Here is a 21168-nt window from a genome sequence, read left to right as displayed (position 1 = left end):
CAAGGGCTGAACAGCAGTATCGGGCAGGCTCGGGCAACGCGCGGCCCGTTCGGGTTATCGCTTCTCGGCCTTTTGGCTAAGATCAAGTGTAGTATCTGTTCTTATCAGTTTAATATCTGATACGTCCCCTATCTGGGGACCATATATTAAATGGATTTTTAGAACAGGGAGATGGAAATAGAGCTTGCTCTGTCCACTCCACGCATTGACCTGGTATTGCAGTATTTCCAGGACCGGTGCACCCTTTCCTTATGTGTTGACTAAAAGCAGATTCCAAAAGTGTTTTTTGTCTTTGCTATTGTTTCTATCTTTCTGAAGGGATCTCCCCTTTTAATCCCATTATTTCAACACCTGTTGGACAATGCATGAGTGATAATGAGCTCATTGATTAAATGCAATTAATGAATAGATTGCCACCTCTTGTTGTGTGTCGTCTGTGTTTCTGTGTTTCCGGCATTTCACATTGGAACACCTCATTCACCTTCCTTGTCTTCTCTCCGCCCTCCCTTTTAGGTAAGTTAAAGAGCTGCACCTGAGCCAGCCACTGATTGATTGATTGATTGATTGATTGATTGATTGATTGATTGATTGATTGATTGATTGATGCAGCACAACAGTCAAATAGTGGAGTGGAGTAGGGGAACAGCAAACAGCCAATAAAGCAGCCCGCCCGCTCGCCTGCCCGCCACAATGGACCTACCTGTGTACACTAGATGGATGTGATGGAATGTACTGTCGTCCCTACATTTCAAGAAGAAGTAAGAATTGCAGTTGCAACAAAGCCTTGCTTGCCTACAAAGAGAGCAGCAATTTGGATTTGTTACTATGTTACCTAGAAGAATAACAAACTGTGCAAGGATGGAGGTTGTAGGAGCAAGGAGAAGTTGTCTGTAAAGTTGGTGGATGCCTATTTTCCATTTTGCAGTCCCTTGTCTCCCTCTTGTGGCCTCCTGGAGGCAACTAGCTGTGCAAAAAAAAGACAGCCTGGCGGCCGGCTGTTACAGTGTTGCCCTCTCAGGCAACACTGAGTGACTGACTGAGCCTCACCGTCTTATATAAAGTTCAGACGGAACTTTGCACGTGTCATAGTGGAGCCCTCAGGATTCCAGAGCCAGCTTTCTGACATCATAATGGGGCCTCAGAGATAAAAGCCTGGGCCCAGGCAGTGTTGGTCAGTGCTGCTCAGCAGGCAGCACTGGACTGGACTGGATTACAGCTGATACAAGGTGTGAAGGAACAAGGGGTGGCTGTGGGCATGCACTTGCTGCCGCTGCCAGTGTTTATCTGCATGGCAGCAGGGCATTTGGGCGTTGCCAGGAAGGCGTTTTTATGTAGATTCCTCCTCTTTCAGCACTGCATTGTGGTGCAAGCAAAAGAAGCAAATCCTGTCTGGCTTCCTCTCCGGCCTTTATTCACCTCCCGTGTAGCTGTGAGTGTGTGAGCCTGCAGGGCCCCATGGAATTGCCTAGAAGTAGGCTGAATCGCTGCAAGGGCTGAACAGCAGTATCGGGCAGGCTCGGGCAACGCGCGGCCCGTTCGGGTTATCGCTTCTCGGCCTTTTGGCTAAGATCAAGTGTAGTATCTGTTCTTATCAGTTTAATATCTGATACGTCCCCTATCTGGGGACCATATATTAAATGGATTTTTAGAACAGGGAGATGGAAATAGAGCTTGCTCTGTCCACTCCACGCATTGACCTGGTATTGCAGTATTTCCAGGACCGGTGCACCCTTTCCTTATGTGTTGACTAAAAGCAGATTCCAAAAGTGTTTTTTGTCTTTGCTATTGTTTCTGTCTTTCTGAAGGGATCTCCCCTTTTAATCCCATTATTTCAACACCTGTTGGACAATGCATGAGTGATAATGAGCTCATTGATTAAATGCAATTAATGAATAGATTGCCACCTCTTGTTGTGTGTCGTCTGTGTTTCTGTGTTTCCGGCATTTCACATTGGAACACCTCATTCACCTTCCTTGTCTTCTCTCCGCCCTCCCTTTTAGGTAAGTTAAAGAGCTGCACCTGAGCCAGCCACTGATTGATTGATTGATTGATTGATTGATTGATTGATGCAGCACAACAGTCAAATAGTGGAGTGGAGTAGGGGAACAGCAAACAGCCAATAAAGCAGCCCGCCCGCTCGCCTGCCCGCCACAATGGACCTACCTGTGTACACTAGATGGATGTGATGGAATGTACTGTCGTCCCTACATTTCAAGAAGAAGTAAGAATTGCAGTTGCAACAAAGCCTTGCTTGCCTACAAAGAGAGCAGCAATTTGGATTTGTTACTATGTTACCTAGAAGAATAACAAACTGTGCAAGGATGGAGGTTGTAGGAGCAAGGAGAAGTTGTCTGTAAAGTTGGTGGATGCCTATTTTCCATTTTGCAGTCCCTTGTCTCCCTCTTGTGGCCTCCTGGAGGCAACTAGCTGTGCAAAAAAAAGACAGCCTGGCGGCCGGCTGTTACAGTGTTGCCCTCTCAGGCAACACTGAGTGACTGACTGAGCCTCACCGTCTTATATAAAGTTCAGACGGAACTTTGCACGTGTCATAGTGGAGCCCTCAGGATTCCAGAGCCAGCTTTCTGACATCATAATGGGGCCTCAGAGATAAAAGCCTGGGCCCAGGCAGTGTTGGTCAGTGCTGCTCAGCAGGCAGCACTGGACTGGACTGGATTACAGCTGATACAAGGTGTGAAGGAACAAGGGGTGGCTGTGGGCATGCACTTGCTGCCGCTGCCAGTGTTTATCTGCATGGCAGCAGGGCATTTGGGCGTTGCCAGGAAGGCGTTTTTATGTAGATTCCTCCTCTTTCAGCACTGCATTGTGGTGCAAGCAAAAGAAGCAAATCCTGTCTGGCTTCCTCTCCGGCCTTTATTCACCTCCCGTGTAGCTGTGAGTGTGTGAGCCTGCAGGGCCCCATGGAATTGCCTAGAAGTAGGCTGAATCGCTACAAGGGCTGAACAGCAGTATCGGGCAGGCTCGGGCAACGCGCGGCCCGTTCGGGTTATCGCTTCTCGGCCTTTTGGCTAAGATCAAGTGTAGTATCTGTTCTTATCAGTTTAATATCTGATACGTCCCCTATCTGGGGACCATATATTAAATGGATTTTTAGAACAGGGAGATGGAAATAGAGCTTGCTCTGTCCACTCCACGCATTGACCTGGTATTGCAGTATTTCCAGGACCGGTGCACCCTTTCCTTATGTGTTGACTAAAAGCAGATTCCAAAAGTGTTTTTTGTCTTTGCTATTGTTTCTGTCTTTCTGAAGGGATCTCCCCTTTTAATCCCATTATTTCAACACCTGTTGGACAATGCATGAGTGATAATGAGCTCATTGATTAAATGCAATTAATGAATAGATTGCCACCTCTTGTTGTGTGTCGTCTGTGTTTCTGTGTTTCCGGCATTTCACATTGGAACACCTCATTCACCTTCCTTGTCTTCTCTCCGCCCTCCCTTTTAGGTAAGTTAAAGAGCTGCACCTGAGCCAGCCACTGATTGATTGATTGATTGATTGATTGATTGATTGATTGATTGATGCAGCACAACAGTCAAATAGTGGAGTGGAGTAGGGGAACAGCAAACAGCCAATAAAGCAGCCCGCCCGCTCGCCTGCCCGCCACAATGGACCTACCTGTGTACACTAGATGGATGTGATGGAATGTACTGTCGTCCCTACATTTCAAGAAGAAGTAAGAATTGCAGTTGCAACAAAGCCTTGCTTGCCTACAAAGAGAGCAGCAATTTGGATTTGTTACTATGTTACCTAGAAGAATAACAAACTGTGCAAGGATGGAGGTTGTAGGAGCAAGGAGAAGTTGTCTGTAAAGTTGGTGGATGCCTATTTTCCATTTTGCAGTCCCTTGTCTCCCTCTTGTGGCCTCCTGGAGGCAACTAGCTGTGCAAAAAAAAGACAGCCTGGCGGCCGGCTGTTGCAGTGTTGCCCTCTCAGGCAACACTGAGTGACTGACTGAGCCTCACCGTCTTATATAAAGTTCAGACGGAACTTTGCACGTGTCATAGTGGAGCCCTCAGGATTCCAGAGCCAGCTTTCTGACATCATAATGGGGCCTCAGAGATAAAAGCCTGGGCCCAGGCAGTGTTGGTCAGTGCTGCTCAGCAGGCAGCACTGGACTGGACTGGATTACAGCTGATACAAGGTGTGAAGGAACAAGGGGTGGCTGTGGGCATGCACTTGCTGCCGCTGCCAGTGTTTATCTGCATGGCAGCAGGGCATTTGGGCGTTGCCAGGAAGGCGTTTTTATGTAGATTCCTCCTCTTTCAGCACTGCATTGTGGTGCAAGCAAAAGAAGCAAATCCTGTCTGGCTTCTAGCTGTGAGTGTGTGAGCCTGCAGGGCCCCATGGAATTGCCTAGAAGTAGGCTGAATCGCTGCAAGGGCTGAACAGCAGTATCGGGCAGGCTCGGGCAACGCGCGGCCCGTTCGGGTTATCGCTTCTCGGCCTTTTGGCTAAGATCAAGTGTAGTATCTGTTCTTATCAGTTTAATATCTGATACGTCCCCTATCTGGGGACCATATATTAAATGGATTTTTAGAACAGGGAGATGGAAATAGAGCTTGCTCTGTCCACTCCACGCATTGACCTGGTATTGCAGTATTTCCAGGACCGGTGCACCCTTTCCTTATGTGTTGACTAAAAGCAGATTCCAAAAGTGTTTTTTGTCTTTGCTATTGTTTCTGTCTTTCTGAAGGGATCTCCCCTTTTAATCCCATTATTTCAACACCTGTTGGACAATGCATGAGTGATAATGAGCTCATTGATTAAATGCAATTAATGAATAGATTGCCACCTCTTGTTGTGTGTCGTCTGTGTTTCTGTGTTTCCGGCATTTCACATTGGAACACCTCATTCACCTTCCTTGTCTTCTCTCCGCCCTCCCTTTTAGGTAAGTTAAAGAGCTGCACCTGAGCCAGCCACTGATTGATTGATTGATTGATTGATTGATTGATTGATTGATTGATTGATTGATTGATTGATTGATTGATTGATTGATGCAGCACAACAGTCAAATAGTGGAGTGGAGTAGGGGAACAGCAAACAGCCAATAAAGCAGCCCGCCCGCTCGCCTGCCCGCCACAATGGACCTACCTGTGTACACTAGATGGATGTGATGGAATGTACTGTCGTCCCTACATTTCAAGAAGAAGTAAGAATTGCAGTTGCAACAAAGCCTTGCTTGCCTACAAAGAGAGCAGCAATTTGGATTTGTTACTATGTTACCTAGAAGAATAACAAACTGTGCAAGGATGGAGGTTGTAGGAGCAAGGAGAAGTTGTCTGTAAAGTTGGTGGATGCCTATTTTCCATTTTGCAGTCCCTTGTCTCCCTCTTGTGGCCTCCTGGAGGCAACTAGCTGTGCAAAAAAAAGACAGCCTGGCGGCCGGCTGTTGCAGTGTTGCCCTCTCAGGCAACACTGAGTGACTGACTGAGCCTCACCGTCTTATATAAAGTTCAGACGGAACTTTGCACGTGTCATAGTGGAGCCCTCAGGATTCCAGAGCCAGCTTTCTGACATCATAATGGGGCCTCAGAGATAAAAGCCTGGGCCCAGGCAGTGTTGGTCAGTGCTGCTCAGCAGGCAGCACTGGACTGGACTGGATTACAGCTGATACAAGGTGTGAAGGAACAAGGGGTGGCTGTGGGCATGCACTTGCTGCCGCTGCCAGTGTTTATCTGCATGGCAGCAGGGCATTTGGGCGTTGCCAGGAAGGCGTTTTTATGTAGATTCCTCCTCTTTCAGCACTGCATTGTGGTGCAAGCAAAAGAAGCAAATCCTGTCTGGCTTCCTCTCCGGCCTTTATTCACCTCCCGTGTAGCTGTGAGTGTGTGAGCCTGCAGGGCCCCATGGAATTGCCTAGAAGTAGGCTGAATCGCTGCAAGGGCTGAACAGCAGTATCGGGCAGGCTCGGGCAACGCGCGGCCCGTTCGGGTTATCGCTTCTCGGCCTTTTGGCTAAGATCAAGTGTAGTATCTGTTCTTATCAGTTTAATATCTGATACGTCCCCTATCTGGGGACCATATATTAAATGGATTTTTAGAACAGGGAGATGGAAATAGAGCTTGCTCTGTCCATTCCACGCATTGACCTGGTATTGCAGTATTTCCAGGACCGGTGCACCCTTTCCTTATGTGTTGACTAAAAGCAGATTCCAAAAGTGTTTTTTGTCTTTGCTATTGTTTCTGTCTTTCTGAAGGGATCTCCCCTTTTAATCCCATTATTTCAACACCTGTTGGACAATGCATGAGTGATAATGAGCTCATTGATTAAATGCAATTAATGAATAGATTGCCACCTCTTGTTGTGTGTCGTCTGTGTTTCTGTGTTTCCGGCATTTCACATTGGAACACCTCATTCACCTTCCTTGTCTTCTCTCCGCCCTCCCTTTTAGGTAAGTTAAAGAGCTGCACCTGAGCCAGCCACTGATTGATTGATTGATTGATTGATTGATTGATTGATTGATTGATGCAGCACAACAGTCAAATAGTGGAGTGGAGTAGGGGAACAGCAAACAGCCAATAAAGCAGCCCGCCCGCTCGCCTGCCCGCCACAATGGACCTACCTGTGTACACTAGATGGATGTGATGGAATGTACTGTCGTCCCTACATTTCAAGAAGAAGTAAGAATTGCAGTTGCAACAAAGCCTTGCTTGCCTACAAAGAGAGCAGCAATTTGGATTTGTTACTATGTTACCTAGAAGAATAACAAACTGTGCAAGGATGGAGGTTGTAGGAGCAAGGAGAAGTTGTCTGTAAAGTTGGTGGATGCCTATTTTCCATTTTGCAGTCCCTTGTCTCCCTCTTGTGGCCTCCTGGAGGCAACTAGCTGTGCAAAAAAAAGACAGCCTGGCGGCCGGCTGTTGCAGTGTTGCCCTCTCAGGCAACACTGAGTGACTGACTGAGCCTCACCGTCTTATATAAAGTTCAGACGGAACTTTGCACGTGTCATAGTGGAGCCCTCAGGATTCCAGAGCCAGCTTTCTGACATCATAATGGGGCCTCAGAGATAAAAGCCTGGGCCCAGGCAGTGTTGGTCAGTGCTGCTCAGCAGGCAGCACTGGACTGGACTGGATTACAGCTGATACAAGGTGTGAAGGAACAAGGGGTGGCTGTGGGCATGCACTTGCTGCCGCTGCCAGTGTTTATCTGCATGGCAGCAGGGCATTTGGGCGTTGCCAGGAAGGCGTTTTTTATGTAGATTCCTCCTCTTTCAGCACTGCATTGTGGTGCAAGCAAAAGAAGCAAATCCTGTCTGGCTTCTAGCTGTGAGTGTGTGAGCCTGCAGGGCCCCATGGAATTGCCTAGAAGTAGGCTGAATCGCTGCAAGGGCTGAACAGCAGTATCGGGCAGGCTCGGGCAACGCGCGGCCCGTTCGGGTTATCGCTTCTCGGCCTTTTGGCTAAGATCAAGTGTAGTATCTGTTCTTATCAGTTTAATATCTGATACGTCCCCTATCTGGGGACCATATATTAAATGGATTTTTAGAACGGGGAGATGGAACTAGAGCTTGCTCTGTCCACTCCACGCATTGACCTGGTATTGCAGTATTTCCAGGACCGGTGCACCCTTTCCTTATGTGTTGACTAAAAGCAGATTCCAAAAGTGTTTTTTGTCTTTGCTATTGTTTCTGTCTTTCTGAAGGGATCTCCCCTTTTAATCCCATTATTTCAACACCTGTTGGACAATGCATGAGTGATAATGAGCTCATTGATTAAATGCAATTAATGAATAGATTGCCACCTCTTGTTGTGTGTCGTCTGTGTTTCTGTGTTTCCGGCATTTCACATTGGAACACCTCATTCACCTTCCTTGTCTTCTCTCCGCCCTCCCTTTTAGGTAAGTTAAAGAGCTGCACCTGAGCCAGCCACTGATTGATTGATTGATTGATTGATTGATTGATTGATTGATTGATTGATTGATTGATTGATGCAGCACAACAGTCAAATAGTGGAGTGGAGTAGGGGAACAGCAAACAGCCAATAAAGCAGCCCGCCCGCTCGCCTGCCCGCCACAATGGACCTACCTGTGTACACTAGATGGATGTGATGGAATGTACTGTCGTCCCTACATTTCAAGAAGAAGTAAGAATTGCAGTTGCAACAAAGCCTTGCTTGCCTACAAAGAGAGCAGCAATTTGGATTTGTTACTATGTTACCTAGAAGAATAACAAACTGTGCAAGGATGGAGGTTGTAGGAGCAAGGAGAAGTTGTCTGTAAAGTTGGTGGATGCCTATTTTCCATTTTGCAGTCCCTTGTCTCCCTCTTGTGGCCTCCTGGAGGCAACTAGCTGTGCAAAAAAAAGACAGCCTGGCGGCCGGCTGTTGCAGTGTTGCCCTCTCAGGCAACACTGAGTGACTGACTGAGCCTCACCGTCTTATATAAAGTTCAGACGGAACTTTGCACGTGTCATAGTGGAGCCCTCAGGATTCCAGAGCCAGCTTTCTGACATCATAATGGGGCCTCAGAGATAAAAGCCTGGGCCCAGGCAGTGTTGGTCAGTGCTGCTCAGCAGGCAGCACTGGACTGGACTGGATTACAGCTGATACAAGGTGTGAAGGAACAAGGGGTGGCTGTGGGCATGCACTTGCTGCCGCTGCCAGTGTTTATCTGCATGGCAGCAGGGCATTTGGGCGTTGCCAGGAAGGCGTTTTTATGTAGATTCCTCCTCTTTCAGCACTGCATTGTGGTGCAAGCAAAAGAAGCAAATCCTGTCTGGCTTCCTCTCCGGCCTTTATTCACCTCCCGTGTAGCTGTGAGTGTGTGAGCCTGCAGGGCCCCATGGAATTGCCTAGAAGTAGGCTGAATCGCTGCAAGGGCTGAACAGCAGTATCGGGCAGGCTCGGGCAACGCGCGGCCCGTTCGGGTTATCGCTTCTCGGCCTTTTGGCTAAGATCAAGTGTAGTATCTGTTCTTATCAGTTTAATATCTGATACGTCCCCTATCTGGGGACCATATATTAAATGGATTTTTAGAACAGGGAGATGGAAATAGAGCTTGCTCTGTCCACTCCACGCATTGACCTGGTATTGCAGTATTTCCAGGACCGGTGCACCCTTTCCTTATGTGTTGACTAAAAGCAGATTCCAAAAGTGTTTTTTGTCTTTGCTATTGTTTCTGTCTTTCTGAAGGGATCTCCCCTTTTAATCCCATTATTTCAACACCTGTTGGACAATGCATGAGTGATAATGAGCTCATTGATTAAATGCAATTAATGAATAGATTGCCACCTCTTGTTGTGTGTCGTCTGTGTTTCTGTGTTTCCGGCATTTCACATTGGAACACCTCATTCACCTTCCTTGTCTTCTCTCCGCCCTCCCTTTTAGGTAAGTTAAAGAGCTGCACCTGAGCCAGCCACTGATTGATTGATTGATTGATTGATTGATTGATTGATTGATTGATTGATGCAGCACAACAGTCAAATAGTGGAGTGGAGTAGGGGAACAGCAAACAGCCAATAAAGCAGCCCGCCCGCTCGCCTGCCCGCCACAATGGACCTACCTGTGTACACTAGATGGATGTGATGGAATGTACTGTCGTCCCTACATTTCAAGAAGAAGTAAGAATTGCAGTTGCAACAAAGCCTTGCTTGCCTACAAAGAGAGCAGCAATTTAGATTTGTTACTATGTTACCTAGAAGAATAACAAACTGTGCAAGGATGGAGGTTGTAGGAGCAAGGAGAAGTTGTCTGTAAAGTTGGTGGATGCCTATTTTCCATTTTGCAGTCCCTTGTCTCCCTCTTGTGGCCTCCTGGAGGCAACTAGCTGTGCAAAAAAAAGACAGCCTGGCGGCCGGCTGTTGCAGTGTTGCCCTCTCAGGCAACACTGAGTGACTGACTGAGCCTCACCGTCTTATATAAAGTTCAGACGGAACTTTGCACGTGTCATAGTGGAGCCCTCAGGATTCCAGAGCCAGCTTTCTGACATCATAATGGGGCCTCAGAGATAAAAGCCTGGGCCCAGGCAGTGTTGGTCAGTGCTGCTCAGCAGGCAGCACTGGACTGGACTGGATTACAGCTGATACAAGGTGTGAAGGAACAAGGGGTGGCTGTGGGCATGCACTTGCTGCCGCTGCCAGTGTTTATCTGCATGGCAGCAGGGCATTTGGGCGTTGCCAGGAAGGCGTTTTTATGTAGATTCCTCCTCTTTCAGCACTGCATTGTGGTGCAAGCAAAAGAAGCAAATCCTGTCTGGCTTCCTCTCCGGCCTTTATTCACCTCCCGTGTAGCTGTGAGTGTGTGAGCCTGCAGGGCCCCATGGAATTGCCTAGAAGTAGGCTGAATCGCTGCAAGGGCTGAACAGCAGTATCGGGCAGGCTCGGGCAACGCGCGGCCCGTTCGGGTTATCGCTTCTCGGCCTTTTGGCTAAGATCAAGTGTAGTATCTGTTCTTATCAGTTTAATATCTGATACGTCCCCTATCTGGGGACCATATATTAAATGGATTTTTAGAACAGGGAGATGGAAATAGAGCTTGCTCTGTCCACTCCACGCATTGACCTGGTATTGCAGTATTTCCAGGACCGGTGCACCCTTTACTTATGTGTTGACTAAAAGCAGATTCCAAAAGTGTTTTTTGTCTTTGCTATTGTTTCTGTCTTTCTGAAGGGATCTCCCCTTTTAATCCCATTATTTCAACACCTGTTGGACAATGCATGAGTGATAATGAGCTCATTGATTAAATGCAATTAATGAATAGATTGCCACCTCTTGTTGTGTGTCGTCTGTGTTTCTGTGTTTCCGACATTTCACATTGGAACACCTCATTCACCTTCCTTGTCTTCTCTCCGCCCTCCCTTTTAGGTAAGTTAAAGAGCTGCACCTGAGCCAGCCACTGATTGATTGATTGATTGATTGATTGATTGATTGATTGATGCAGCACAACAGTCAAATAGTGGAGTGGAGTAGGGGAACAGCAAACAGCCAATAAAGCAGCCCGCCCGCTCGCCTGCCCGCCACAATGGACCTACCTGTGTACACTAGATGGATGTGATGGAATGTACTGTCGTCCCTACATTTCAAGAAGAAGTAAGAATTGCAGTTGCAACAAAGCCTTGCTTGCCTACAAAGAGAGCAGCAATTTGGATTTGTTACTATGTTACCTAGAAGAATAACAAACTGTGCAAGGATGGAGGTTGTAGGAGCAAGGAGAAGTTGTCTGTAAAGTTGGTGGATGCCTATTTTCCATTTTGCAGTCCCTTGTCTCCCTCTTGTGGCCTCCTGGAGGCAACTAGCTGTGCAAAAAAAAGACAGCCTGGCGGCCGGCTGTTGCAGTGTTGCCCTCTCAGGCAACACTGAGTGACTGACTGAGCCTCACCGTCTTATATAAAGTTCAGACGGAACTTTGCACGTGTCATAGTGGAGCCCTCAGGATTCCAGAGCCAGCTTTCTGACATCATAATGGGGCCTCAGAGATAAAAGCCTGGGCCCAGGCAGTGTTGGTCAGTGCTGCTCAGCAGGCAGCACTGGACTGGACTGGATTACAGCTGATACAAGGTGTGAAGGAACAAGGGGTGGCTGTGGGCATGCACTTGCTGCCGCTGCCAGTGTTTATCTGCATGGCAGCAGGGCATTTGGGCGTTGCCAGGAAGGCGTTTTTATGTAGATTCCTCCTCTTTCAGCACTGCATTGTGGTGCAAGCAAAAGAAGCAAATCCTGTCTGGCTTCTAGCTGTGAGTGTGTGAGCCTGCAGGGCCCCATGGAATTGCCTAGAAGTAGGCTGAATCGCTGCAAGGGCTGAACAGCAGTATCGGGCAGGCTCGGGCAACGCGCGGCCCGTTCGGGTTATCGCTTCTCGGCCTTTTGGCTAAGATCAAGTGTAGTATCTGTTCTTATCAGTTTAATATCTGATACGTCCCCTATCTGGGGACCATATATTAAATGGATTTTTAGAACAGGGAGATGGAAATAGAGCTTGCTCTGTCCACTCCACGCATTGACCTGGTATTGCAGTATTTCCAGGACCGGTGCACCCTTTCCTTATGTGTTGACTAAAAGCAGATTCCAAAAGTGTTTTTTGTCTTTGCTATTGTTTCTGTCTTTCTGAAGGGATCTCCCCTTTTAATCCCATTATTTCAACACCTGTTGGACAATGCATGAGTGATAATGAGCTCATTGATTAAATGCAATTAATGAATAGATTGCCACCTCTTGTTGTGTGTCGTCTGTGTTTCTGTGTTTCCGGCATTTCACATTGGAACACCTCATTCACCTTCCTTGTCTTCTCTCCGCCCTCCCTTTTAGGTAAGTTAAAGAGCTGCACCTGAGCCAGCCACTGATTGATTGATTGATTGATTGATTGATTGATTGATTGATTGATTGATTGATTGATTGATTGATTGATGCAGCACAACAGTCAAATAGTGGAGTGGAGTAGGGGAACAGCAAACAGCCAATAAAGCAGCCCGCCCGCTCGCCTGCCCGCCACAATGGACCTACCTGTGTACACTAGATGGATGTGATGGAATGTACTGTCGTCCCTACATTTCAAGAAGAAGTAAGAATTGCAGTTGCAACAAAGCCTTGCTTGCCTACAAAGAGAGCAGCAATTTGGATTTGTTACTATGTTACCTAGAAGAATAACAAACTGTGCAAGGATGGAGGTTGTAGGAGCAAGGAGAAGTTGTCTGTAAAGTTGGTGGATGCCTATTTTCCATTTTGCAGTCCCTTGTCTCCCTCTTGTGGCCTCCTGGAGGCAACTAGCTGTGCAAAAAAAAGACAGCCTGGCGGCCGGCTGTTGCAGTGTTGCCCTCTCAGGCAACACTGAGTGACTGACTGAGCCTCACCGTCTTATATAAAGTTCAGACGGAACTTTGCACGTGTCATAGTGGAGCCCTCAGGATTCCAGAGCCAGCTTTCTGACATCATAATGGGGCCTCAGAGATAAAAGCCTGGGCCCAGGCAGTGTTGGTCAGTGCTGCTCAGCAGGCAGCACTGGACTGGACTGGATTACAGCTGATACAAGGTGTGAAGGAACAAGGGGTGGCTGTGGGCATGCACTTGCTGCCGCTGCCAGTGTTTATCTGCATGGCAGCAGGGCATTTGGGCGTTGCCAGGAAGGCGTTTTTATGTAGATTCCTCCTCTTTCAGCACTGCATTGTGGTGCAAGCAAAAGAAGCAAATCCTGTCTGGCTTCCTCTCCGGCCTTTATTCACCTCCCGTGTAGCTGTGAGTGTGTGAGCCTGCAGGGCCCCATGGAATTGCCTAGAAGTAGGCTGAATCGCTGCAAGGGCTGAACAGCAGTATCGGGCAGGCTCGGGCAACGCGCGGCCCGTTCGGGTTATCGCTTCTCGGCCTTTTGGCTAAGATCAAGTGTAGTATCTGTTCTTATCAGTTTAATATCTGATACGTCCCCTATCTGGGGACCATATATTAAATGGATTTTTAGAACAGGGAGATGGAAATAGAGCTTGCTCTGTCCACTCCACGCATTGACCTGGTATTGCAGTATTTCCAGGACCGGTGCACCCTTTCCTTATGTGTTGACTAAAAGCAGATTCCAAAAGTGTTTTTTGTCTTTGCTATTGTTTCTGTCTTTCTGAAGGGATCTCCCCTTTTAATCCCATTATTTCAACACCTGTTGGACAATGCATGAGTGATAATGAGCTCATTGATTAAATGCAATTAATGAATAGATTGCCACCTCTTGTTGTGTGTCGTCTGTGTTTCTGTGTTTCCGGCATTTCACATTGGAACACCTCATTCACCTTCCTTGTCTTCTCTCCGCCCTCCCTTTTAGGTAAGTTAAAGAGCTGCACCTGAGCCAGCCACTGATTGATTGATTGATTGATTGATTGATTGATTGATTGATTGATTGATTGATTGATTGATGCAGCACAACAGTCAAATAGTGGAGTGGAGTAGGGGAACAGCAAACAGCCAATAAAGCAGCCCGCCCGCTCGCCTGCCCGCCACAATGGACCTACCTGTGTACACTAGATGGATGTGATGGAATGTACTGTCGTCCCTACATTTCAAGAAGAAGTAAGAATTGCAGTTGCAACAAAGCCTTGCTTGCCTACAAAGAGAGCAGCAATTTGGATTTGTTACTATGTTACCTAGAAGAATAACAAACTGTGCAAGGATGGAGGTTGTAGGAGCAAGGAGAAGTTGTCTGTAAAGTTGGTGGATGCCTATTTTCCATTTTGCAGTCCCTTGTCTCCCTCTTGTGGCCTCCTGGAGGCAACTAGCTGTGCAAAAAAAAGACAGCCTGGCGGCCGGCTGTTGCAGTGTTGCCCTCTCAGGCAACACTGAGTGACTGACTGAGCCTCACCGTCTTATATAAAGTTCAGACGGAACTTTGCACGTGTCATAGTGGAGCCCTCAGGATTCCAGAGCCAGCTTTCTGACATCATAATGGGGCCTCAGAGATAAAAGCCTGGGCCCAGGCAGTGTTGGTCAGTGCTGCTCAGCAGGCAGCACTGGACTGGACTGGATTACAGCTGATACAAGGTGTGAAGGAACAAGGGGTGGCTGTGGGCATGCACTTGCTGCCGCTGCCAGTGTTTATCTGCATGGCAGCAGGGCATTTGGGCGTTGCCAGGAAGGCGTTTTTATGTAGATTCCTCCTCTTTCAGCACTGCATTGTGGTGCAAGCAAAAGAAGCAAATCCTGTCTGGCTTCCTCTCCGGCCTTTATTCACCTCCCGTGTAGCTGTGAGTGTGTGAGCCTGCAGGGCCCCATGGAATTGCCTAGAAGTAGGCTGAATCGCTGCAAGGGCTGAACAGCAGTATCGGGCAGGCTCGGGCAACGCGCGGCCCGTTCGGGTTATCGCTTCTCGGCCTTTTGGCTAAGATCAAGTGTAGTATCTGTTCTTATCAGTTTAATATCTGATACGTCCCCTATCTGGGGACCATATATTAAATGGATTTTTAGAACAGGGAGATGGAAATAGAGCTTGCTCTGTCCACTCCACGCATTGACCTGGTATTGCAGTATTTCCAGGACCGGTGCACCCTTTCCTTATGTGTTGACTAAAAGCAGATTCCAAAAGTGTTTTTTGTCTTTGCTATTGTTTCTGTCTTTCTGAAGGGATCTCCCCTTTTAATCCCATTATTTCAACACCTGTTGGACAATGCATGAGTGATAATGAGCTCATTGATTAAATGCAATTAATGAATAGATTGCCACCTCTTGTTGTGTGTCGTCTGTGTTTCTGTGTTTCCGGCATTTCACATTGGAACACCTCATTCACCTTCCTTGTCTTCTCTCCGCCCTCCCTTTTAGGTAAGTTAAAGAGCTGCACCTGAGCCAGCCACTGATTGATTGATTGATTGATTGATTGATTGATTGATTGATTGATTGATTGATTGATTGATTGATGCAGCACAACAGTCAAATAGTGGAGTGGAGTAGGGGAACAGCAAACAGCCAATAAAGCAGCCCGCCCGCTCGCCTGCCCGCCACAATGGACCTACCTGTGTACACTAGATGGATGTGATGGAATGTACTGTCGTCCCTACATTTCAAGAAGAAGTAAGAATTGCAGTTGCAACAAAGCCTTGCTTGCCTACAAAGAGAGCAGCAATTTGGATTTGTTACTATGTTACCTAGAAGAATAACAAACTGTGCAAGGATGGAGGTTGTAGGAGCAAGGAGAAGTTGTCTGTAAAGTTGGTGGATGCCTATTTTCCATTTTGCAGTCCCTTGTCTCCCTCTTGTGGCCTCCTGGAGGCAACTAGCTGTGCAAAAAAAAGACAGCCTGGCGGCCGGCTGTTGCAGTGTTGCCCTCTCAGGCAACACTGAGTGACTGACTGAGCCTCACCGTCTTATATAAAGTTCAGACGGAACTTTGCACGTGTCATAGTGGAGCCCTCAGGATTCCAGAGCCAGCTTTCTGACATCATAATGGGGCCTCAGAGATAAAAGCCTGGGCCCAGGCAGTGTTGGTCAGTGCTGCTCAGCAGGCAGCACTGGACTGGACTGGATTACAGCTGATACAAGGTGTGAAGGAACAAGGGGTGGCTGTGGGCATGCACTTGCTGCCGCTGCCAGTGTTTATCTGCATGGCAGCAGGGCATTTGGGCGTTGCCAGGAAGGCGTTTTTATGTAGATTCCTCCTCTTTCAGCACTGCATTGTGGTGCAAGCAAAAGAAGCAAATCCTGTCTGGCTTCCTCTCCGGCCTTTATTCACCTCCCGTGTAGCTGTGAGTGTGTGAGCCTGCAGGGCCCCATGGAATTGCCTAGAAGTAGGCTGAATCGCTGCAAGGGCTGAACAGCAGTATCGGGCAGGCTCGGGCAACGCGCGGCCCGTTCGGGTTATCGCTTCTCGGCCTTTTGGCTAAGATCAAGTGTAGTATCTGTTCTTATCAGTTTAATATCTGATACGTCCCCTATCTGGGGACCATATATTAAATGGATTTTTAGAACAGGGAGATGGAAATAGAGCTTGCTCTGTCCACTCCACGCATTGACCTGGTATTGCAGTATTTCCAGGACCGGTGCACCCTTTCCTTATGTGTTGACTAAAAGCAGATTCCAAAAGTGTTTTTTGTCTTTGCTATTGTTTCTGTCTTTCTGAAGGGATCTCCCCTTTTAATCCCATTATTTCAACACCTGTTGGACAATGCATGAGTGATAATGAGCTCATTGATTAAATGCAATTAATGAATAGATTGCCACCTCTTGTTGTGTGTCGTCTGTGTTTCTGTGTTTCCGGCATTTCACATTGGAACACCTCATTCACCTTCCTTGTCTTCTCTCCGCCCTCCCTTTTAGGTAAGTTAAAGAGCTGCACCTGAGCCAGCCACTGATTGATTGATTGATTGATTGATTGATTGATTGATTGATGCAGCACAACAGTCAAATAGTGGAGTGGAGTAGGGGAACAGCAAACAGCCAATAAAGCAGCCCGCCCGCTCGCCTGCCCGCCACAATGGACCTACCTGTGTACACTAGATGGATGTGATGGAATGTACTGTCGTCCCTACATTTCAAGAAGAAGTAAGAATTGCAGTTGCAACAAAGCCTTGCTTGCCTACAAAGAGAGCAGCAATTTGGATTTGTTACTATGTTACCTAGAAAAATAACAAACTGTGCAAGGATGGAGGTTGTAGGAGCAAGGAGAAGTTGTCTGTAAAGTTGGTGGATGCCTATTTTCCATTTTGCAGTCCCTTGTCTCCCTCTTGTGGCCTCCTGGAGGCAACTAGCTGTGCAAAAAAAAGACAGCCTGGCGGCCGGCTGTTGCAGTGTTGCCCTCTCAGGCAACACTGAGTGACTGACTGAGCCTCACCGTCTTATATAAAGTTCAGACGGAACTTTGCACGTGTCATAGTGAAGCCCTCAGGATTCCAGAGCCAGCTTTCTGACATCATAATGGGGCCTCAGAGATAAAAGCCTGGGCCCAGGCAGTGTTGGTCAGTGCTGCTCAGCAGGCAGCACTGGACTGGACTGGATTACAGCTGATACAAGGTGTGAAGGAACAAGGGGTGGCTGTGGGCATGCACTTGCTGCCGCTGCCAGTGTTTATCTGCATGGCAGCAGGGCATTTGGGCGTTGCCAGGAAGGCGTTTTTATGTAGATTCCTCCTCTTTCAGCACTGCATTGTGGTGCAAGCAAAAGAAGCAAATCCTGTCTGGCTTCCTCTCCGGCCTTTATTCACCTCCCGTGTAGCTGTGAGTGTGTGAGCCTGCAGGGCCCCATGGAATTGCCTAGAAGTAGGCTGAATCGCTGCAAGGGCTGAACAGCAGTATCGGGCAGGCTCGGGCAACGCGCGGCCCGTTCGGGTTATCGCTTCTCGGCCTTTTGGCTAAGATCAAGTGTAGTATCTGTTCTTATCAGTTTAATATCTGATACGTCCCCTATCTGGGGACCATATATTAAATGGATTTTTAGAACAGGGAGATGGAAATAGAGCTTGCTCTGTCCACTCCACGCATTGACCTGGTATTGCAGTATTTCCAGGATCGGTGCACCCTTTCCTTATGTGTTGACTAAAAGCAGATTCCAAAAGTGTTTTTTGTCTTTGCTATTGTTTCTGTCTTTCTGAAGGGATCTCCCCTTTTAATCCCATTATTTCAACACCTGTTGGACAATGCATGAGTGATAATGAGCTCATTGATTAAATGCAATTAATGAATAGATTGCCACCTCTTGTTGTGTGTCGTCTGTGTTTCTGTGGAACACCTCATTCACCTTCCTTGTCTTCTCTCCGCCCTCCCTTTTAGGTAAGTTAAAGAGCTGCACCTGAGCCAGCCACTGATTGATTGATTGATTGATTGATTGATTGATTGATTGATTGATTGATTGATTGATGCAGCACAACAGTCAAATAGTGGAGTGGAGTAGGGGAACAGCAAACAGCCAATAAAGCAGCCCGCCCGCTCGCCTGCCCGCCACAATGGACCTACCTGTGTACACTAGATGGATGTGATGGAATGTACTGTCGTCCCTACATTTCAAGAAGAAGTAAGAATTGCAGTTGCAACAAAGCCTTGCTTGCCTACAAAGAGAGCAGCAATTTGGATTTGTTACTATGTTACCTAGAAGAATAACAAACTGTGCAAGGATGGAGGTTGTAGGAGCAAGGAGAAGTTGTCTGTAAAGTTGGTGGATGCCTATTTTCCATTTTGCAGTCCCTTGTCTCCCTCTTGTGGCCTCCTGGAGGCAACTAGCTGTGCAAAAAAAAGACAGCCTGGCGGCCGGCTGTTGCAGTGTTGCCCTCTCAGGCAACACTGAGTGACTGACTGAGCCTCACCGTCTTATATAAAGTTCAGACGGAACTTTGCACGTGTCATAGTGGAGCCCTCAGGATTCCAGAGCCAGCTTTCTGACATCATAATGGGGCCTCAGAGATAAAAGCCTGGGCCCAGGCAGTGTTGGTCAGTGCTGCTCAGCAGGCAGCACTGGACTGGACTGGATTACAGCTGATACAAGGTGTGAAGGAACAAGGGGTGGCTGTGGGCATGCACTTGCTGCCGCTGCCAGTGTTTATCTGCATGGCAGCAGGGCATTTGGGCGTTGCCAGGAAGGCGTTTTTATGTAGATTCCTCCTCTTTCAGCACTGCATTGTGGTGCAAGCAAAAGAAGCAAATCCTGTCTGGCTTCCTCTCCGGCCTTTATTCACCTCCCGTGTAGCTGTGAGTGTGTGAGCCTGCAGGGCCCCATGGAATTGCCTAGAAGTAGGCTGAATCGCTGCAAGGGCTGAACAGCAGTATCGGGCAGGCTCGGGCAACGCGCGGCCCGTTCGGGTTATCGCTTCTCGGCCTTTTGGCTAAGATCAAGTGTAGTATCTGTTCTTATCAGTTTAATATCTGATACGTCCCCTATCTGGGGACCATATATTAAATGGATTTTTAGAACAGGGAGATGGAAATAGAGCTTGCTCTGTCCACTCCACGCATTGACCTGGTATTGCAGTATTTCCAGGACCGGTGCACCCTTTCCTTATGTGTTGACTAAAAGCAGATTCCAAAAGTGTTTTTTGTCTTTGCTATTGTTTCTGTCTTTCTGAAGGGATCTCCCCTTTTAATCCCATTATTTCAACACCTGTTGGACAATGCATGAGTGATAATGAGCTCATTGATTAAATGCAATTAATGAATAGATTGCCACCTCTTGTTGTGTGTCGTCTGTGTTTCTGTGTTTCCGGCATTTCACATTGGAACACCTCATTCACCTTCCTTGTCTTCTCTCCGCCCTCCCTTTTAGGTAAGTTAAAGAGCTGCACCTGAGCCAGCCACTGATTGATTGATTGATTGATTGATTGATTGATTGATTGATTGATTGATTGATTGATTGATTGATGCAGCACAACAGTCAAATAGTGGAGTGGAGTAGGGGAACAGCAAACAGCCAATAAAGCAGCCCGCCCGCTCGCCTGCCCGCCACAATGGACCTACCTGTGTACACTAGATGGATGTGATGGAATGTACTGTCGTCCCTACATTTCAAGAAGAAGTAAGAATTGCAGTTGCAACAAAGCCTTGCTTGCCTACAAAGAGAGCAGCAATTTGGATTTGTTACTATGTTACCTAGAAGAATAACAAACTATGCAAGGATGGAGGTTGTAGGAGCAAGGAGAAGTTGTCTGTAAAGTTGGTGGATGCCTATTTTCCATTTTGCAGTCCCTTGTCTCCCTCTTGTGGCCTCCTGGAGGCAACTAGCTGTGCAAAAAAAAGACAGCCTGGCGGCCGGCTGTTGCAGTGTTGCCCTCTCAGGCAACACTGAGTGACTGACTGAGCCTCACCGTCTTATATAAAGTTCAGACGGAACTTTGCACGTGTCATAGTGGAGCCCTCAGGATTCCAGAGCCAGCTTTCTGACATCATAATGGGGCCTCAGAGATAAAAGCCTGGGCCCAGGCAGTGTTGGTCAGTGCTGCTCAGCAGGCAGCACTGGACTGGACTGGATTACAGCTGATACAAGGTGTGAAGGAACAAGGGGTGGCTGTGGGCATGCACTTGCTGCCGCTGCCAGTGTTTATCTGCATGGCAGCAGGGCATTTGGGCGTTGCCAGGAAGGCGTTTTTATGTAGATTCCTCCTCTTTCAGCACTGCATTGTGGTGCAAGCAAAAGAAGCAAATCCTGTCTGGCTTCCTCTCCGGCCTTTATTCACCTCCCGTGTAGCTGTGAGTGTGTGAGCCTGCAGGGCCCCATGGAATTGCCTAGAAGTAGGCTGAATCGCTGCAAGGGCTGAACAGCAGTATCGGGCAGGCTCGGGCAACGCGCGGCCCGTTCGGGTTATCGCTTCTCGGCCTTTTGGCTAAGATCAAGTGTAGTATCTGTTCTTATCAGTTTAATATCTGATACGTCCCCTATCTGGGGACCATATATTAAATGGATTTTTAGAACAGGGAGATGGAAATAGAGCTTGCTCTGTCCACTCCACGCATTGACCTGGTATTGCAGTATTTCCAGGACCGGTGCACCCTTTCCTTATGTGTTGACTAAAAGCAGATTCCAAAAGTGTTTTTTGTCTTTGCTATTGTTTCTGTCTTTCTGAAGGGATCTCCCCTTTTAATCCCATTATTTCAACACCTGTTGGACAATGCATGAGTGATAATGAGCTCATTGATTAAATGCAATTAATGAATAGATTGCCACCTCTTGTTGTGTGTCGTCTGTGTTTCTGTGTTTCCGGCATTTCACATTGGAACACCTCATTCACCTTCCTTGTCTTCTCTCCGCCCTCCCTTTTAGGTAAGTTAAAGAGCTG

The 21168-nt window shown here is 47.6% G+C and overlaps 15 non-coding genes across 15 annotated transcripts; all 15 read left to right on the top strand.

The window, feature by feature from the left end:
- The first annotated feature begins 56 nt into the window (after positions 1 to 56).
- On the top strand, positions 57 to 247 carry LOC142690449 (U2 spliceosomal RNA). The gene has a single exon (XR_012859221.1). It is a non-coding gene; the product is annotated as a U2 spliceosomal RNA (small nuclear RNA).
- A 1296-nt stretch (positions 248 to 1543) lies between these two features.
- LOC142690448 (U2 spliceosomal RNA) lies at positions 1544 to 1734 on the top strand. Its single transcript, XR_012859220.1, has one exon. It is a non-coding gene; the product is annotated as a U2 spliceosomal RNA (small nuclear RNA).
- A 1272-nt stretch (positions 1735 to 3006) lies between these two features.
- On the top strand, positions 3007 to 3197 carry LOC142690447 (U2 spliceosomal RNA). Its single transcript, XR_012859219.1, has one exon. It is a non-coding gene; the product is annotated as a U2 spliceosomal RNA (small nuclear RNA).
- A 1253-nt stretch (positions 3198 to 4450) lies between these two features.
- On the top strand, positions 4451 to 4641 carry LOC142690446 (U2 spliceosomal RNA). Its single transcript, XR_012859218.1, has one exon. It is a non-coding gene; the product is annotated as a U2 spliceosomal RNA (small nuclear RNA).
- A 1312-nt stretch (positions 4642 to 5953) lies between these two features.
- Positions 5954 to 6144, top strand: LOC142690528 (U2 spliceosomal RNA). Its single transcript, XR_012859293.1, has one exon. It is a non-coding gene; the product is annotated as a U2 spliceosomal RNA (small nuclear RNA).
- Positions 6145 to 7398: 1254 nt separating this feature from the next.
- LOC142690635 (U2 spliceosomal RNA) lies at positions 7399 to 7589 on the top strand. Its single transcript, XR_012859363.1, has one exon. It is a non-coding gene; the product is annotated as a U2 spliceosomal RNA (small nuclear RNA).
- Positions 7590 to 8885: 1296 nt separating this feature from the next.
- On the top strand, positions 8886 to 9076 carry LOC142690443 (U2 spliceosomal RNA). Its single transcript, XR_012859216.1, has one exon. It is a non-coding gene; the product is annotated as a U2 spliceosomal RNA (small nuclear RNA).
- A 1284-nt stretch (positions 9077 to 10360) lies between these two features.
- On the top strand, positions 10361 to 10551 carry LOC142690442 (U2 spliceosomal RNA). The gene has a single exon (XR_012859215.1). It is a non-coding gene; the product is annotated as a U2 spliceosomal RNA (small nuclear RNA).
- Positions 10552 to 11800: 1249 nt separating this feature from the next.
- Positions 11801 to 11991, top strand: LOC142690441 (U2 spliceosomal RNA). Its single transcript, XR_012859214.1, has one exon. It is a non-coding gene; the product is annotated as a U2 spliceosomal RNA (small nuclear RNA).
- A 1304-nt stretch (positions 11992 to 13295) lies between these two features.
- Positions 13296 to 13486, top strand: LOC142690440 (U2 spliceosomal RNA). The gene has a single exon (XR_012859213.1). It is a non-coding gene; the product is annotated as a U2 spliceosomal RNA (small nuclear RNA).
- A 1296-nt stretch (positions 13487 to 14782) lies between these two features.
- On the top strand, positions 14783 to 14973 carry LOC142690439 (U2 spliceosomal RNA). Its single transcript, XR_012859212.1, has one exon. It is a non-coding gene; the product is annotated as a U2 spliceosomal RNA (small nuclear RNA).
- Positions 14974 to 16273: 1300 nt separating this feature from the next.
- LOC142690438 (U2 spliceosomal RNA) lies at positions 16274 to 16464 on the top strand. The gene has a single exon (XR_012859211.1). It is a non-coding gene; the product is annotated as a U2 spliceosomal RNA (small nuclear RNA).
- Positions 16465 to 17740: 1276 nt separating this feature from the next.
- Positions 17741 to 17931, top strand: LOC142690512 (U2 spliceosomal RNA). The gene has a single exon (XR_012859278.1). It is a non-coding gene; the product is annotated as a U2 spliceosomal RNA (small nuclear RNA).
- Positions 17932 to 19204: 1273 nt separating this feature from the next.
- On the top strand, positions 19205 to 19395 carry LOC142690437 (U2 spliceosomal RNA). The gene has a single exon (XR_012859210.1). It is a non-coding gene; the product is annotated as a U2 spliceosomal RNA (small nuclear RNA).
- Positions 19396 to 20695: 1300 nt separating this feature from the next.
- Positions 20696 to 20886, top strand: LOC142690436 (U2 spliceosomal RNA). Its single transcript, XR_012859209.1, has one exon. It is a non-coding gene; the product is annotated as a U2 spliceosomal RNA (small nuclear RNA).
- Positions 20887 to 21168: the final 282 nt, after the last annotated feature.

This window comes from Rhinoderma darwinii (genome assembly GCF_050947455.1).
Source record: "Rhinoderma darwinii isolate aRhiDar2 chromosome 5 unlocalized genomic scaffold, aRhiDar2.hap1 SUPER_5_unloc_34, whole genome shotgun sequence".
Taxonomy (NCBI): Eukaryota; Metazoa; Chordata; class Amphibia; order Anura; family Rhinodermatidae; genus Rhinoderma; species Rhinoderma darwinii.
The sequence above is the reverse complement of the archived record's forward strand: the minus strand, read 5'-3'. Positions and strand labels throughout refer to the sequence as shown.